Genomic DNA, 16,689 nt, shown 5'->3' with positions numbered 1-16,689 from the left:
TGTCTTGAAAGTTTTACCAACAAGTGTTGTGCTTTATGTTCAAGACCACACACATGTTGGTGTACAGGTCCAAGTAGCTCTCTGACAGAACTCCCACATGATCTTTCTGTGTCCATTATAGATTGCATGCTTTTGTACGTTGCTCAACTTTAGATGGGTGGAGAGATGACCTTAATTCTGTTCTGAACTGACATGCAAGGATGCATATTTTCCAGCGGGGATCACTAGGTTAGAGAGATAAGGAATGGAATGGAAAGCCTAGCTGATTTTGCTCCTGCCAAGTCCAGAGTACTGAGGAAAACAAATCATCATCATCATAGGCAGTCCCTCGGAATCGAGGAAGACTTGCTTCCACTCTTAACATGAGTTCTTAGGTGGCTGTACGGTCCAATACGAAAACCACAGTCTCTGTCACAGGTGGGACAGATAGTCATTGAAGGAAGGGGTGGGTGGGACTAGTTTGCTGCACGCTCTTTCCGCTGTCTGCGCTTGGTTTCTGCATGCTCTCGATGACGAGACTCGAGGTGCTCAGCGCCCTCCCGGATGCACTTCCTCCACATAGGGCGGTCTTTGGCCAGGGACTCCCAGGTGTCAGTGGGGATGTTGCACTTTATCAGGGAGGCTTTGAGGGTGCCCTCGTAACGTTTCCACTGCCCACCTTTGGCTCGTTTGCCGTGAAGGAGTTCCGAATAGAGCGCTTGCTTTGGGAGTCTCATGTCTGGCATGCGAACTATGTGGCCTGCCCAGCGGAGCTGATCAAGTGTGGTCAGTGCTTCAATGCTGGAGATGTTGGCCTGGATGAGAACACTGACATTGGTGCGCCTGTCCTCCCAGGGGATTTGTAAGATCTTGCGGAGACATCGTTGGTGGTATTTCTCCAGCGACTTGAGGTGTCTACTGTACATGGTCCACATTTCTGAGCCATACAGGAGGGCGGGTATTACTACAGCCCTGTAGACCATGAGCTTGGTGAGGAAAAAATAGCATCCCATAAACAACATCTTGCATTTATGTAGTACCTTTTAATGTAGTAAAAATATTCCAGGGTGCTTCACACGAGCTTCATCAGACAAAATTTGACACCGAGCCACATAAGGAGACATGATGATAGGTGGCCTGGTCAAAGATTTGGATTTCGATGGCCGTCTTTATGAAGAAGAGAGAGGTAGAGATGTTTATGGAGGGAATTCCAGAACTTGGGGCCTTAGCAGTTGAAGCCATGGCCGCCAATGGTGGAGTGAAGGAAATGGGGGATGCATAAGAGGCCAGAATTGGAAGAGTGCAGAGATCTCAGAGGGTTGTGGGACCGGAGGAGGTTACCATGATTTGGAAAAGCAAGGACAAGGAGGGATTTGAAAACAAGGATGAGACCATCAATGTGCAAAGACCATGGAGCTAGTCAGTATAGGGAAAATGACCTACATTGGCTCCCGATCCGGCAACGTCCCAATTTTAAAAATTCTCATTCTTGTTCCCTCCGAGGCCTCACTCCTCCCTATCTCTGTAATCTTCTAGTCTAGTAAATCTTTATTGCATTCTCTCAACTGCACACAATTCTAGAGGATGGTCTCACCAAGGCCCTATATAATTGCAATAAGACTTCTTTACTCTTGTACTCCAATCCTTTTGTAGCAAAGGCTAACATACCATTTGTTTTCTTAATTGCTTGCTGTATTTGCATGTTAACTTTATGTGATTTGTGTACAGGACCCAGGTCCCTCTGAATACCAATATTTCCAAATCTCTCATCATTTAAAAAATATTCAGCTTTTCTATTTTTCCTACCAAAGTGGATAACTTCACATTTCTCCACATTATATTCCACATCTGCCATGTTCTTGCCCACTCACTTAACCTAGCTATATCGGCTTGAAGCCTCTTTGCATCCTCCTCACAACTTATTTTCCCATCTAGCTTTGTATCATTAGCAAACTTGGATACATTACATTCGATCCCCTCATCCAAGTTATTTATATAGATTGTAAATAACTGAGGCTCAAGTACTGACCCTTGCGTCACTCCAGTAGTTACAGCCTGCCAACCCAAAAATGACCCATTTATCGCTACTCTGTTTTCTGACCGTTAACCAATCCTCAATCCACCACACGTTAAAAAAATCCATGCACAGGCATCTTTCACCCTTCAAGATGTAGTTCAGAACCTGGAATATTGGGTCCTTCATTGGAACACCTGTGAACTCATCCCTTTTTGGTGTAGAAGCAAGTCATCCTCAATAGGAGGGTCCGCCTAATATATTACCCACAATCCCAAGAGCCTTAATTTTGTGTAATAACCTCTTGTGTGGCACCTTATCAAATGCTTTTTGAAAATTAAAATATACTACATCCACTGGTTACTCCTTATCTACCATGCTAATTACAACCTCAAAAAACTCTTAACAGATTTGTCAAACATGATTTCCCTTTCATAAAACTATGATGATTTTGCCCAGTCCTATTATTATTTTCTAAGTGCACTGTTTTTTTTAAATTATTCGTTGCCAATCTTTCCAATTCTTTGTCAGATCATCTTGTCAGATTAAAACGCCAGAGGTCACCTTGCACACATCAAGGATCACTCTGCACCAATGCTCTTAGCCAAAAGGCCTAGAGCCACTGCACCGTTCCTGGAAGTACTGCAATACCAGGTTCGTGCCATGGAGGTGGGTGTGTGCCCCCCACCCACCTAAGTGCACTGTTACCATGACCCTACTAATAGATTACAGCATTTCCCTACTACTGATGTCAGGCTAACTGGCCATTGTTCCCCGTTTTCTTCCTCATTTCTTGAATAGCGGGGTTACATTTACTACCTTCCAATCCGCAGGGACCATTCTAGAATCTAGGGGATTTTGCAAGATCAAAATCAATGCTTCCATTATCTCTGTAGCCCCCTCTTTTAGAACGGGCACAACTGCTGCCAACGAAGTTGAAGTCGTTGTGCATGCGCAGTCTCAGTGTTTTTTTCAGTTGTTCGCTAACTGAAAAGAAAATATTGTCGCCATTACAAAGAAAGCACTTCCAGAGAGAGAAATGGGTGGGGAGGGGGTGGTGAAAAGGGATTGCTACTGCCAAACAGAGCTGCATCAGGCAAAGAAAATCTGCACCGGCAAAACTCAGCAAACGTCCATTTTTATTAATTTTCTTCTCCTTTCCCTTCACACGGAGCAAGCGTACTTTACAAATAAATCTCCACAACCCTCTCCCCGTGAAAATATCATCCATTAATACTTAAACTAACCCGCGCTATTATTATACATTATTAAATCAACCCACAGCTCCATAGATTCAGGCACGTGATATGACCATATTATTATACATTCATACATAAATCACCACAGAGTTTTGCGCAGAAGCTTCCGGTTCGTTGGCAGCAGTCACTCCGTTTTAGAACGCTAGGTGCAGATCGTCAGGTCCAGGGGATTTGTCGGCTTTTAGTCCCATTAATTTATCCTGTATTACTCCTTTACTAATACTAATTTCTTCAAGTTCCTCATTCTCACTAAACCCTTGGGTCCCCACTATTTCTGGAATGTTTTTGGTGTCTTCTTCTGTGAAGACAGACATAAAGTATCTGTTTAATATCTCTGCCATTTCCATATTCTCCATTATAATTTCTTCTGTAAGAGACCCACGTTTACTTTCGCTAAGCTTTTCCTTTTTACATACCTATAGAAGCTTTTACAGTCTGTTTTTTATGTCTTTTGCTAGTTTCCTCTCATATCCTCTTTTCTCTATCAATGTCTTGGTCATCATTTGCTGAATTTTAAAATCTTCCCAATCCCCAGGCTTATTGCTCTTTTTGGCAACATTATAAGCCTCTTCCATTATTTTAATACTATCATTAACTTTTCTTGTTAGCCATGGTTGGACCAATTTTCCTATGAGGCTTTTATTCCTTAAGGGAATGTATATTCGTTGCGAGTTATGAATTATTTCTTTAAATGCTTACCATTGCTTATTTACCGTCATATATTTTAATCTAGTTTCCCAATCTACTTTAACCAACTCACCTCTCATACCTAAGTAGTTTGCTTTGTTCAGATTTAAGACCCTAGTTTCAGTCTTAATTGAATCACTCCCAAACTCAATATAAAATTCTGTCATATTATGATCACTCTACCCCAGAGGCTCTATTACTACAAGGTTATTAATTAAGCCTGTCTCATTGCACAATACTAAATCTATAATAGCCTGTTGTCTAGTTGCTTCCTTGACATACTTGTCTAGAAAATGATCTTGAATGCATTCCATGAACACGTCCTCCGCACTATTACTACAAATTTGGTTTGCCCAGTCTATATAAAAATTAATGGTCCCATGATTTCTGTAATACCCTTGGTTACATGCACCTCTAATTTCCTGATTTATACTGTGCCCGACACTACAACCACTGTAGGGAGCCTATAAACTATTCCCATCGGAGTTTTCTGCCTCTTGTTATTTCTTAGCTCCGTCCAAAGTGATTCTACATCTTGACTTTCCAAGCCAAGATGCTTTTTTTCTACTGTCTTTATCCCATCCTTTACTACAGGTACAGCGTCGAGAATCCGTAGTTCCGGAATCCGGACGCCGGGACGATCCGTGGCAGGGTCGTCTGTAATCCAGAAAATGTTCCGGAGTCCATCTCCCGCCGCCGCTCTCTCCCTCCACCATGGGCCGCCGCCGACCTCTCTCCCCGCCTCGGGGCCGCCGCCGACCTCTCTCCCCGCCTCGGGGCCGCCGCCGACCTCTCTCCCCGCCTCGGAGCCGCCACCGACCTCTCTCCCCGCCTCGGGCCTCCGCCGACCTCTCTCCCCGCCTCGGGCCTTCGCCGACCTCTCCCCCGCTCGGGCCGCCGCCGACCTCTCTCCCCGCCTCGGGCCTCCGCCGACCTCTCTCCCCGCCTCGGGCCTCCGCCGACCTCTCTCCCCGCCTCGGGCCTTCGCCGACCTCTCCCCCGCTCGGGCCACCGCCGACCTCTCTCCCCGCCTCAGGCCTTCGCCGACCTCTCTCCCCGCCTCGGGCCTCCGCCGACCTCTCCCCCGCTCGGGCCACCGCCGACCTCTCTCCCCGCCTCGGGCCTCCGCCGACCTCTCTCCCCGCCTCGGGCCTCCGCCGACCTCTCCCCCGCTCGGGCCACCGCCGACCTCTCTCCCCGCCTCGGGCCTCCGCCGACCTCTCCCCCGCTCGGGCCACCGCCGACCTCTCTCCCCGCCTCGGGCCTCCGCCGACCTCTCTCCCCGCCTCGGGCCTTCGCTGACCTCTCCCCCGCTTGGGCCGCCGCCAACCTCTCTCCCCGCCTCGGGCCTCCGCCGACCTCTCTCCCCGCCTCGGGCCTCCGCCGCCCTCTCTCCCCGCCTCGGGCCTTCGCTGACCTCTCCCCCGCTTGGGCCGCCGCCGACCTCTCTCTCCGCCTCGGGCCTTTGCCAACCACTCTCCCTGCCTTGGGTCGACCCCCCCCTGCCGCTGCTCGACCCCTCCACCCCGCTGCAGCTCGACCCCGCCGCCACTCAGCAGCACCCCCCCACCGGCCACTCTGCAACCAAGTGTCCATAATTGCTATTTCTATCAGTGCTATTAATTCATCTATTTTGTTGTGAATGCTTTGGGCATTCAGATATAGCGCTTTTAGCTTTAACTTTTTTCTGTTTTTCTCTGATGCCACTTTAATTACTAACGCCTTATTACCTTTCGTTAAGCTCTCTGTCCCTTCCTGACCGACTCTGTTTATTTTTTACCCAAATCACTATTCTAGCTGAACTAGCTGAGTTTGAAACATAGAATATACCACAGGGTAAAATCCTCTCCACCTTGTTGCCCAATGGCATTATAGGACTGGACAAGGCTTAGTTTAGAATATGACTGGGTTGATACATTTTGATCTTTACATGACATAGTGTTTAACACTGATTTAATACCTTCATGTAACATTATCCAAATGAACAGTCCATGAACTGGGAGGCAAGCAGGTTTCATTATACAGCGTGAGTCTTGGTAATACATCACCTGCTGAAGAAACTGCCCAAAATATCAGGAACAAGAGACATTTTTTATTTTTCTTTGCTAAACACGTGCTTTACTTTCCTACATGCAATACCTTTTGTTGCTGTGTAAGTGATACTTTCAATTCTATTTCACACGGGTATTGAGAAAAGATTCGGGAGTCTTGCAGAAAATGACATCAAAAATGGCAGTATGGAGTTGAACTGGAAAATAAAGATTTCAGAATCTAACTCAGGGGTGCAGCAACATCAACAGTTGGAAATATCACTTCAAGAAACATAGAAAATAGGTGCAGGAGCAGGCCATTCGGCCCCTTCCAGCCTACAACACCATTCAATATGATTATGGCTGATCATGCAACTTCAGTACCCCTTTCCTGCTTTCTCTCCATACCCCGATCCCTTTAGCCGTAAGGGCCACACCTAACTCCCTTTTGCATATATCCAACGAACTGGACTGAACAACTTTCTGTGGTAGAAAATTCCACAGGGTCACAATTATCTGGGTGAAAAAGTTTCTCCTCATCTCGGTCCTATATGGCTTATCCCTTATCCTTAGACTGTGACCCCTGGTTCTGGACTGTGCACTTTAAACTTTTTGAAGGAAATTCTCATCAATTTTAAAATTCTCATCCTTGGCAGCCGTGCCTTCAGCTGCCAAGGCCCTAAAGCTCTGGAATTCCCTCCCTAAATCTTTCCGCTTCTTTATCAACGTTCCCTATAAGGTGCGCTTCTTTGCCAGTTCTGTGTGCCTGGGTCCGGCTTTGTCAATTTAAAGTTTTGCGCATGCATAACCGGTGAATGGGCTGCGCACCCCCCAAAAATAAGAACATTGCCTTCTGCCTCCCTTTCCTCCTTTAAGATGATCCTTAAAACCTACCTGTTTGACCAAATGTTTGGTTACCTGCGCTAATATATTCTTATATGGCTCGGTGTCAAATTTTGTTTAATAATGCTCCTGTGAAGCACCTGGGATGTTTTACTACATTAAAGGCGCTATATAAATGCAAGTTGTTGTTGTAATACAAAAATTATATTTCTTACATACATGGGAAAAAGTTAATTTAAAGGTGATGAATATTTCTTGGAATATACTATTGAATGTTTGATCAGACTACCCTTTCCTTTACTACAAATGTATTGAGTAAATTTATCCCCTTAAATGTATTTCTCTATCAACATGCTAATTAATGAGTCGCAGAAGCAAACACTTCACTCACTGATTACACAGTCATCTGAAAATAGGATGGATTATATATAGCCTGTGGCTTAGTGGATAGTATTCTCGCCTCAGAATCAGAAGGTCGTGGGTTCAAGCCCTACTCTAGGTACTTGAGCACAAAATCTAAGTTTACACTCTTAGCGCATTGCTGAGGGAGTGTTGCAGTGTCAGAGGGGCCACCTTTCAGACAAGGCATTAAACCGAGGCCTCATCTGCTCTTTCAGGTGGATGCAAAAGATTCCATGCCACTACTTCGAAGAAGAGCAGGTGAGTTTTTCCCGGTGTCCTGATCAATATTTATCCTTCAACCAACATCACTAAAAGCAGATTATGTGGTAATTATCACATTGCTGTTTGTGGGAGCTTGCTGTGCGCAAATTGGTTGCTGCATTTCCTACATTTCAACACTTCCAAAAGTACTTCATTGGCTGTAAAGCGCTTCAAGACATCCGGTGGTCATGAAAGGTGCTATTAAATGCAAGTCTTTCTTTCATATTTAACTTTTGCTATTTGTATCTTCTGCTTAACCCTGACTGGCTCAAATAAATTTTTTTATAAATGTATATTAAACAATTAATAAATGTGTCCAAATTTCGCGTATTGATTGGCCAATAACAAATTGTTTTTCACCTCAATCAAATTCCTTCCAACTAATCGGTCAATTCATTCCACCTGCTGCAAATATCTTCTAGCTAACTGGTGACAGGAAAATGTATTCATCGAGGTTCACTCATATTATTAGATGAGCAAAAAACTCATCCAACAAAAATTGCTCAACAAATTCCAACTCCTTTTGTCTGCCATTTTCATCTCAGTAATCAGGAGTTCTAATATCCAAAAATAAAGTTTTGAACAAATGCATGGGCCAAATGGCCTCCTGTGCTGGATAATTTCACAATAACGACTTATCCCTTAAATTGTTTTTCTTAATACCTCATTAATGTTTTTACTTCACTAGTTAGGTCCCAGTTGGACTATCGAGTTCAATTCTGGCAGCACACTTCAAGAAGGATGTCAAGGCCTTGGAGAGGGTGCAGAGGAGATTTACTAGAATGGTACCAGGGATGAGGGACTTCAGTTACATGGAGAGACTCGAGAATCTGGGATTGTTCTCTTCAGAGCAAGGAAGGTTATGGGGAGATTTAATAGAGGTGTTCAAAATTAGAAAGGGTTTCAATAGACTAAATAAGGAGAAACTGTTTCCACAGTCAGGAGGATCGGTAATAAGAGGTGACAGATTTAAGAAAATTGGCAAAAAAAAAACAGGGGGAAAAGAGGAGAAATTTTATTATGCAGTGAGTTGTTGTGATCTGGAATTCACTGCCTGAAAGGATGGTAGAAGCAGATTCAATAGTTACTTTCAAAAGGGAACTGGATAAATACTTGAATGAGTAATATTTGCAGGGCTATGGGGAAAGAGCAGGGAGAATGGGACTAATTGGAGAGCTCTTCCAAAGAGCCGGCACAAGCATGATGGGCCGAATGGCCTCCTTCTGTGCTGTATCATTCTATGATTCTAAGGCTTCATCCAGTCACAAAAACTTGGGCGTAAAGTTGATGCATGTGACACACAGATATCATTAAGTTAGCCTCAGGGAGGTGACACACGTGTGAGGTGTTAACTGAAAAGCTGTTTATCTTGAGAAAATCTCTGACTCTTTTTTTTCCAAATGATTTCAAAAGGCACTGGAGAAAAAACAGTAATTAGCAGAAAGCCCCCTCTCCCTTCATTACAAGCTCACATAAAAGACTTGCATTTCTATAGCGCCTCTCACTACTTGAGGACATCCCAAAGCGCTTCACAGCCAATGAAGTACTTTTGAAGTATCATCATCATCATAGGCAGCCCCTCAGAATCGAGGAAGACTTGCTTTCACTCTTAGAATGAGTCCTTTGGTGGCTGTACAGTCCAATACAAGAGCCACAGTCCCTGCCACAGGTGGGACAGAGAGTCGTTAAGGGAAGGGGTGGGTTGCACATTCTTTCCGCTGCCTTCGCTTGTTTTCTGCATGCACTCGGCGATGAGACTCGAGGCGCTCAGCGCCCTCCCAGATGCACTTCCTCCACTTAGGGCGCTCTTTGGCCAGGGACTCCCAGGTGTCGGTGGGGATGTTGCATTTTATCAGGGAGGCTTTGAGGGTGTCCTTGTAACGTTTCCTCTGTCCACCTTTGGCTCGTTTGCCATGAAGGAGTTCCGAGTAGAGCGCTTGCTTTGGGAGTCTCGTGTCTGGCATGAGGACAATGTGGCCTGCCTAGCGGAGCTGATCAAGTGTGGTCAGTGCTTCACTGCTGGGGATGTTGGCCTGGATGAGGCATTGATGAGGAGATTCAACACCGCCTCCAGTGCGCCAGCGCAGCCTTCGGCTGCCTGAGGAAAAGCGTGTTCGAAGACCAGGCCCTCAAATCTACCACCAAGCTCATGGTCTACAGGGCTGTAGTAATACCCGCCCTCCTGTATGGCTCAGAGACATGGACCATGTACAGTAGACACCTCAAGTTGCTGGAGAAATACCACCAACGATGCCTCCGCAAGATCCTAAAAATCCCCTGGGAGGGCAGACGCACCAACTTTTGAAGTATAGTCATTGTTGTAATGTAGGAAACGCGGCAGCCAATTTGCGCACATAATTACCACATAATCTGCTTTTAGTGATGTTGGTTGAGGGATAAATATTGATCAGGACACTGGGGAAAACTCACCTGCTCTTCTTCGAAATAGTGACATGGGATCTTTTGCATCCACCTGAGAGGGAAGACGGGACCTCGGTTTAATGTCTCGTCTGAAAGGTTGCCCCTCCAACAGTGCAGCGCTCCCTCACCACTGCACTGGAAGTGTAAGTCTAGACTTTGTGCTCAAGCCTCTGGAGTGGAGCTTGAACCCATGACCTTCTGATTCTGAGGCGAGAGCGCTATCCACTGAGCCACGGCTGACACTTAATACGCGACACATATAGGAAATAAATGTTTCCTTTTCAGTCAAATAACACTCAAGAGTTTAAGTAGTGTTGGAATTGAGGTAAGGACGGAGGGGTGAATGGTTGAGGGTGGAGGTAGGGAATCCTGCTGATGTACCGGATGGTTTGACTGGTCTTCCATTCTCCACCCTCGATAAACCAGCTGCCGGTATCCTATCCTGCAACAAGTCCTGTTCATCCATCACCCTAATGCGCGCTGACCTACATTGGCTCCCAATCCCCCAATGCCTCCTATTTAAAATTCTCATCTTCATTTTTAAATCTCTCCATGGCCTCTCCCTTCCATCTCGATAACCTCCTCCAGCCTCACAACTTGTATTCCTCCAATTCTGGTCTCTGTACTACACCATCTTCTTTTGTATCACCAATGGCGGCCGTGCCGTCAGCTGCCGAGCCCCTAAGCTCTGGAATTCCCTCCCCAAACCTCACTGCCACTCCCTCTTCCTTTAAGACACTCCTTAAAACCCACCTCTTTGACCAAGCTTTTAGTCACCCCTCCTAATATTTCCTTCTTTGGCTTAGCGTTGGTTTCTGTCGGATTGAACTTCTGTGAAGCACTTTGTAATATTGTTCCAACAATAATAACTTAAAATTTATATAGCACCGTTTAATATAGTAAAATGTCCCACAGTAAAAAAAACTATAATGGAATCAATTGTAATTTAAACAGTTACTTCTGGCTGATATATATTCCGCTTTTCTATAAATGGTTGTAACGTTACTGATGATCACTGTTGCAATTTACTCACTAATCACTTTTTTTTTTCCAGTCCAGAGGAAGGAAGACATAAAACAAATTTCGAAAGAAGGAAAAAAAAAGAATGGACTGATGTATGTATTTCAATGCGAACAGTAAAAGGAAAACACATTGGTCAAAGAAAAGGTAGGAAGTAGCTGTTTGAGAATTGCCAGACTAGATTTAGTTGCTTGGCTTTTGGACTGTGGGAATAAAGGGAATACAACACCCCAGAGACCTGTCAACAAGTGGTTAGGTGGCAGCCTGATGCCTCCCCTCCCCTCCAGCCAGGAAAAAAATGGTGAGCCCCTCCTGCAGGATATGTCAAACAGGAAGGAAGAAGAAGGCAGAGACCGAACACTGTTTCATAAGCCCAGGCTGTTACTGACGGACGTCAAACTGTCAATTCAGTGCATACCAACAACATGTTGTTAAAGCTTTTTTCTGTTCTCTCTCTTTCTCTTGGGGAGGGTGGTAGGGGGTGGGGGGGGGGGGGGCAACGCCATTACAGCTGTTTATTTTATCATTGAAGTAAAAAAAACAAATACACCTTTATTCCTTTTCTATATAGATGCAAGCTTTTTCGCTTTCTTTCTGACATTCAACGGCCCCATTTTGAAAAATACTTAAACGGTCATTTCAAGAGATCAAATGTCTGTAACAAGTAGGCCCCTTTTAGCTGTATAAGATGTACTGTATTTTCTAATTAGCACCTTTTAAGGGTCCAGCTGGGCTCCATTGTTCGCCAACAGGGGGCAATTCCATTTGCATTGCTCCTAGACTTAGTCATGATCAAGCAGTCTGGTGGTGAATTTCATTAGACACAAGGGCCGCACTATTACAGCTAACAACAATACTAATACAATATACACTATATCTGCTACCCAGCTGCTATAGCAGAGTGGATAGGCAGGATATGTTTTCCTTCTCGCAGTCTTAGGCGACTTCAATTCCAACTTTATCCAACCCCACAAAAAAATTAACTTATAAGAGTAAAAGAAAACCCACAATAAGGACTTGTGTCAACTGGGATCATTTGATTAGAAATAGGCATTACAAAGTTTTAACATCATTTGCTGCCTTCATCTCAGGATAGTCAAATCAATGCATCATGAGTTGTTTACTGGTGCAAATTCGTCCACAACATCCAATAGGTGTTAATTACATTAGAAGTAAAATTCCTTCATCCTGACAGTTTGATCTGATGTCATTTTCCCACGAGAACCCTTTAGTTTCCTGTATTCATTAGAATTTGGCATTTGCAGGTCCAAATGCTTAAAGCAAGATGAAAATATTTATTACAGTTGAGTTTTCTACAACGGAAGCTTCTAAATGTCCATTGGCTCCAAGAGTTCATTCCGGTGACAACAATGCAATAGAAACAACAACAGAATCTTTAACGTAGTAAAATTCCCCATGGTGCTTCACAGGAGTGTTATCAAACAAAATTTGACACACCTCAGGAGATATTAGGATAGATGACCAAAAGCTTGCTCCAAGAAGTAGGTTTAAAGGAGCATCTTAAAGGAAGAGCGATAGAGAGGCGGAGAGGTTTTGGGAGGGAATTCCAGAACTTAGGTCTTGGGTAGCTGAAGGCACGGCCGCCAATAGTGGAGCAAAGAAAATTGGGGATCATGGTCACTTGTCCTAATCATAGAATTATAGACTAGTATAGCACAGGAGGAGGCCAGTCGTCCCATAAATACTACGCTGGCTCTTTCAAAGAGCAATCCAGTTAATCCCACTCCGCTGCTCTTTCCATATAATATACTGGGATTCAGCTAGCTTCTCTGGTCAGGACTCCCCTTGCTGACAGTCCCAAATGCTACTGCTTGATCACAACAGTCAGTCAGGCAGCAGCTCAGTAGATAGCACCCTCGCGTCTGAGTCAAAAGGTTGTGGGAGCAGTATTTGGGAATGTCCTGACCAGAGAAGCTCTCTGAATCCCAGCACATTGCATATGTGTCATATACAGGCAGCAAGGAGAAAATAATTGAGTATGCTCAGATTTTATTCCCGGGTTTTTTGCCATGCAAAGGTCACACATTAAAGAAAGACTTGCATTTATATAGTGCCATTCACAACCTCAGGAAATCCCAAAGTCGCTTTACAGCTAATTAAGTTATTTTGAAATGACCAGATAATCTGTTTTCATTGATGGTGGTTGAGGGATTAAATATTGGCCAGGACACCAGGGAGAACTCCTCTACTCTTCTTCAAAATAGTGCCCTGGGATCTTTTACCACTAGAAGGCAAATGAAGTATTGGTTTAACGCCTCATCCAAAAGACGGTACACCTTCGACATTGCAGCACTCCGTCAGTACTACATTGAAGTGTCAGCCTAGATTTTGTGCTTAAGTCTCTGAAGTGGGACTTGAACCCACAACCTTCTGACTCAGGTGTGAGCGTGCTACCCACTGAGTCACAGCTGATGCCATTATTATGTGATAAATTTGATTTTATGGATATATATTGGGCAAATGAGGAATTGTCACAACAGCTCAAAGGAGATTAAATTTTTTATTGAGGGATCTGACCGCTTGTTTATGCGGTAGCATTCTCGCCTTTGAGCAGAAAGTAATGGGTTCAAGCACCACTCCAGAGATAATAGAAGAACATAAGAATTAGGAGCAGGAGTAGGCCAATCGGTCCCTCGAGTCTGCTCCGCCATTCATGGCTGATCTTTTACCTTTGATTCCCTTAATATCCAAAAATCTATCGATCTCTATCTTGCATATACTCAACAACTAAGCCTCCACAGCCCTCTGGGATAGAAAATTCCAGAGATTCAGCACCCTCTGAATGAAGAAATTTCTCCTCATCTCAGTCCTAAATGCCGGCCTGTTATTCAGAGACTGTGAACCCTGGTTCTAGACTCCCCAGTCAGGGGAAACATCCTTCCTGCATCTACCCTGTCAAGCCCTGTAAGAATTTTGTATGTTTCAGTAAGATCACCCCTCATTCTTTTAAACTCTAGAGAATATAGGCCTAGTCTACTCAATCGCTCCTCATAGGACAATCTCCCCATCCCAGGAATAAGACTGGTGAACCTTCATTGCACTCCCTCTATGGCAAGTATATCCTTCCTTAGGTAAGGAGACCAAAACTGTACAAAATACTCCAGGTGTGGTCTAACCAAAGCCCTGTATAATTGCAGTAAGCTATCTTTATTCTTATACTCAAATCCTCTTGTAATAAAGGCCAACATACCGTTTGCTTTCTTAATTGCTTGCTGTACCTGCATGTTAACTTTCAGTTATTCGTGTACAAGGACACCCAGGTCCTCTGAACACCAACATTTCCCAATCTCTCACTCTCACCAGTATTCCATTAAAAAATACTCTGCTTTTCTATTTTTCCTACCAAATCACATTTCTCCACATTATATTCCATTTGCCATGTTCGTGCCCACTCACAAAGCCTGCATATATCCCCTTGAAGTCTTTTTGCATCCTCCTCACAACTTACATTCCCACCTAGCTTTGTACCATCAGCAAACTTGGACATATTATATTTGGTCCCCTTATCCAAATTATTGATATAGATTGTGAATAGTTGAGGCCCAAGCACAGATCCTTGCGGCACTCCACTAGTTACAGCCTGCCAACCCAAAAATGACCCGTTTATTGCTACTCTCTGTTTTCTGTCCATTAACCAATCCTCAATCCATGCTAGTATATTACCCCCAATTCCATGAGCCCTAATTTTGTTTAATAACCTTTTGTGTGGCACCTGATTGAATGCCTTCTGAAAATCCAAATACACCACATCCACTGGTTCCCCCTTATCTATTCTGCTAGTTACAACCTCAAAAACACTAACAGATTTGTCAAACATGATTTCCCTTTAATAAATGCATGTTGATGCTGCCCAATCCTATTATTATTTTCTAAGTGTCCTGTTACCATGTCCTTAATAGCTTCTAGTATTTTTCCTACTACTGATGTCAAGCTAACTGGTCTGTAGTACCCCCCTGTAGTTTGCTCTCTCCCTCCTTTCTTAAATAGTGGGGTTACATTTGCTACCTTCCAATCTGCAGGAACCGTTCTAGAATCTATGGATATTTGGAAGATGACAACCAATGCATCCACTATCTCTATAGCCACCTCTTTTGAAACCATACGATGTAGGCCATCAGGTCCAGGGAATTTATCGGGTTTCAATCCCATTAATTTCTTTCAGTTCCTCATTCTCGCTAGACCTTTGCTTCTTCACGATTTCCGGGAGATTTTTTGCATCTTCTTCTGTGAAGACAGACACAAAGTATTTGTTTAATTTATCTGCCATTTCCTTATTCCCCATTATAATTTCTCCTGTCTCAGCCTGTAAGGGAACAACATTTACTTTCGCTAATCTTTCCTTTTTACATACCTATAGAAGCTTTTAAAGTCTGTTTTTATGTCTCCCACTAGTTTATTTTCATATTCTATTTTCCTTTTCTTTATCAATTTCTTGCTCCTCCTATGCTGAATTCTAAAAACCTCAGGCTTTCTTTGGCAACATTATAGGCCTCTTCCTTTGATGTGATCTAATACTATCTTTACCTTCTCTTGTTAGCCATGATTGGATCACTTTTCCTGTGGGGTTTTTGTGCCTTAAAGAAATGTATATTTGTTTTAAATTATGTATTAATTCCTTAAATGCTAGCCATTGCTTGTCTATCGTCATACCTTTTAATGTAGTTTCCCAATCTACCTGAGCCAACTCTCCCCTTACACCTATTTAGTTTGCTTTGTTTAGATTGAAGATCCTAGTTTCGGATTTAACTAAATCACTTTCAAACTTAATATAAAATTCTATCATATTATGGTCACTCTTCCCTAAGGCCCTCTTTACTACAAGGTTATTATAATTAGCCCTTTCTCATTGTACAATACTAGATCTAAAATAGCCTGTTCTGACCACATAATCTAGGCAATCGACATACTAAAACAGATTATTTGCTCATTGCTGTGTGAAAATTAGCTGCTGCATTTCCTACATTACAACAGTAACTACGCTTCGAAAGTATTTCATTAGCTGGAAAATGGTTTGGGACGTCCTGAGGTTGTGAAAGGTGCTATAGAAATGAAATTTCTTCCTTTTCTTTCTTTTTATATCAGAATAAGTTGAGCAATTGCAATATTTAAATGACTGCCAACTGAGACAGTACCTTCAGCAATCTAGTATTCGGTATCCTCTATATTGGGCAGACCAAACAGATTAGACAACAGCTTTTCCAAACAACTCCATTCAGTCCTCAAAAGTGGCCACAAACTTGCTGTCGTTTGCCACTTCAATTCCATGTTGCACTCCCACTCTGACCTTGCTGTTTTCGGCTTCCTACACTGTTCCAATGAAGCTCAATGCAAGTTTGAGGGTGGCGCCTTTTTTTACTAGTAGTCACTTTGTAGCCCTTTGGTCTTCATACCGACTTCAATAACTTCAGACCTTAACTAAAGCTCCCACTTTCTCTTTGGCAGTAAGCAGTAGCGATATGGGACAGATGTTCCAATATTTCCAGGTGGGTGGGTGGCGGGGGGAGGCTGAGGGACAGGTTGGTGCTTGGGGTGGGGGCCCTCCATTGGAACATTGTCCAGTCAGGCAAGCCTCCAACCTTAGTTCTCCAAGACTCCTGGATCACTGGAGCTTGCTACACTTTTCCAGTTTTGCGTGCATCCATTTCTGCCCGTCTTATACCTCACCCTCCTCACCTATCCGCACATTGTGTCTGTGTCTCGTCAATGTCTTTCATTTCATTGATTTCTCATAGAATCATACAGCACAGACCAT

General features: G+C 43.8%; 1 protein-coding gene across 3 annotated transcripts in view; it reads right to left on the bottom strand.

Moving 5' to 3' along the window:
- Nucleotides 1-16,689, bottom strand: part of clybl (citrate lyase beta like) — a 187,422-nt gene that overhangs the window by 78,914 nt on the left and 91,819 nt on the right. The gene's annotated exons all lie outside the window — the stretch shown is intronic.

This window comes from Pristiophorus japonicus, chromosome 10 (genome assembly GCF_044704955.1).
Source record: "Pristiophorus japonicus isolate sPriJap1 chromosome 10, sPriJap1.hap1, whole genome shotgun sequence".
Lineage (NCBI taxonomy): Eukaryota > Metazoa > Chordata > Chondrichthyes > Pristiophoridae > Pristiophorus > Pristiophorus japonicus.
Note: the sequence above shows the minus strand (reverse complement) of the source record. Positions and strands in the feature narration are given on the sequence as shown.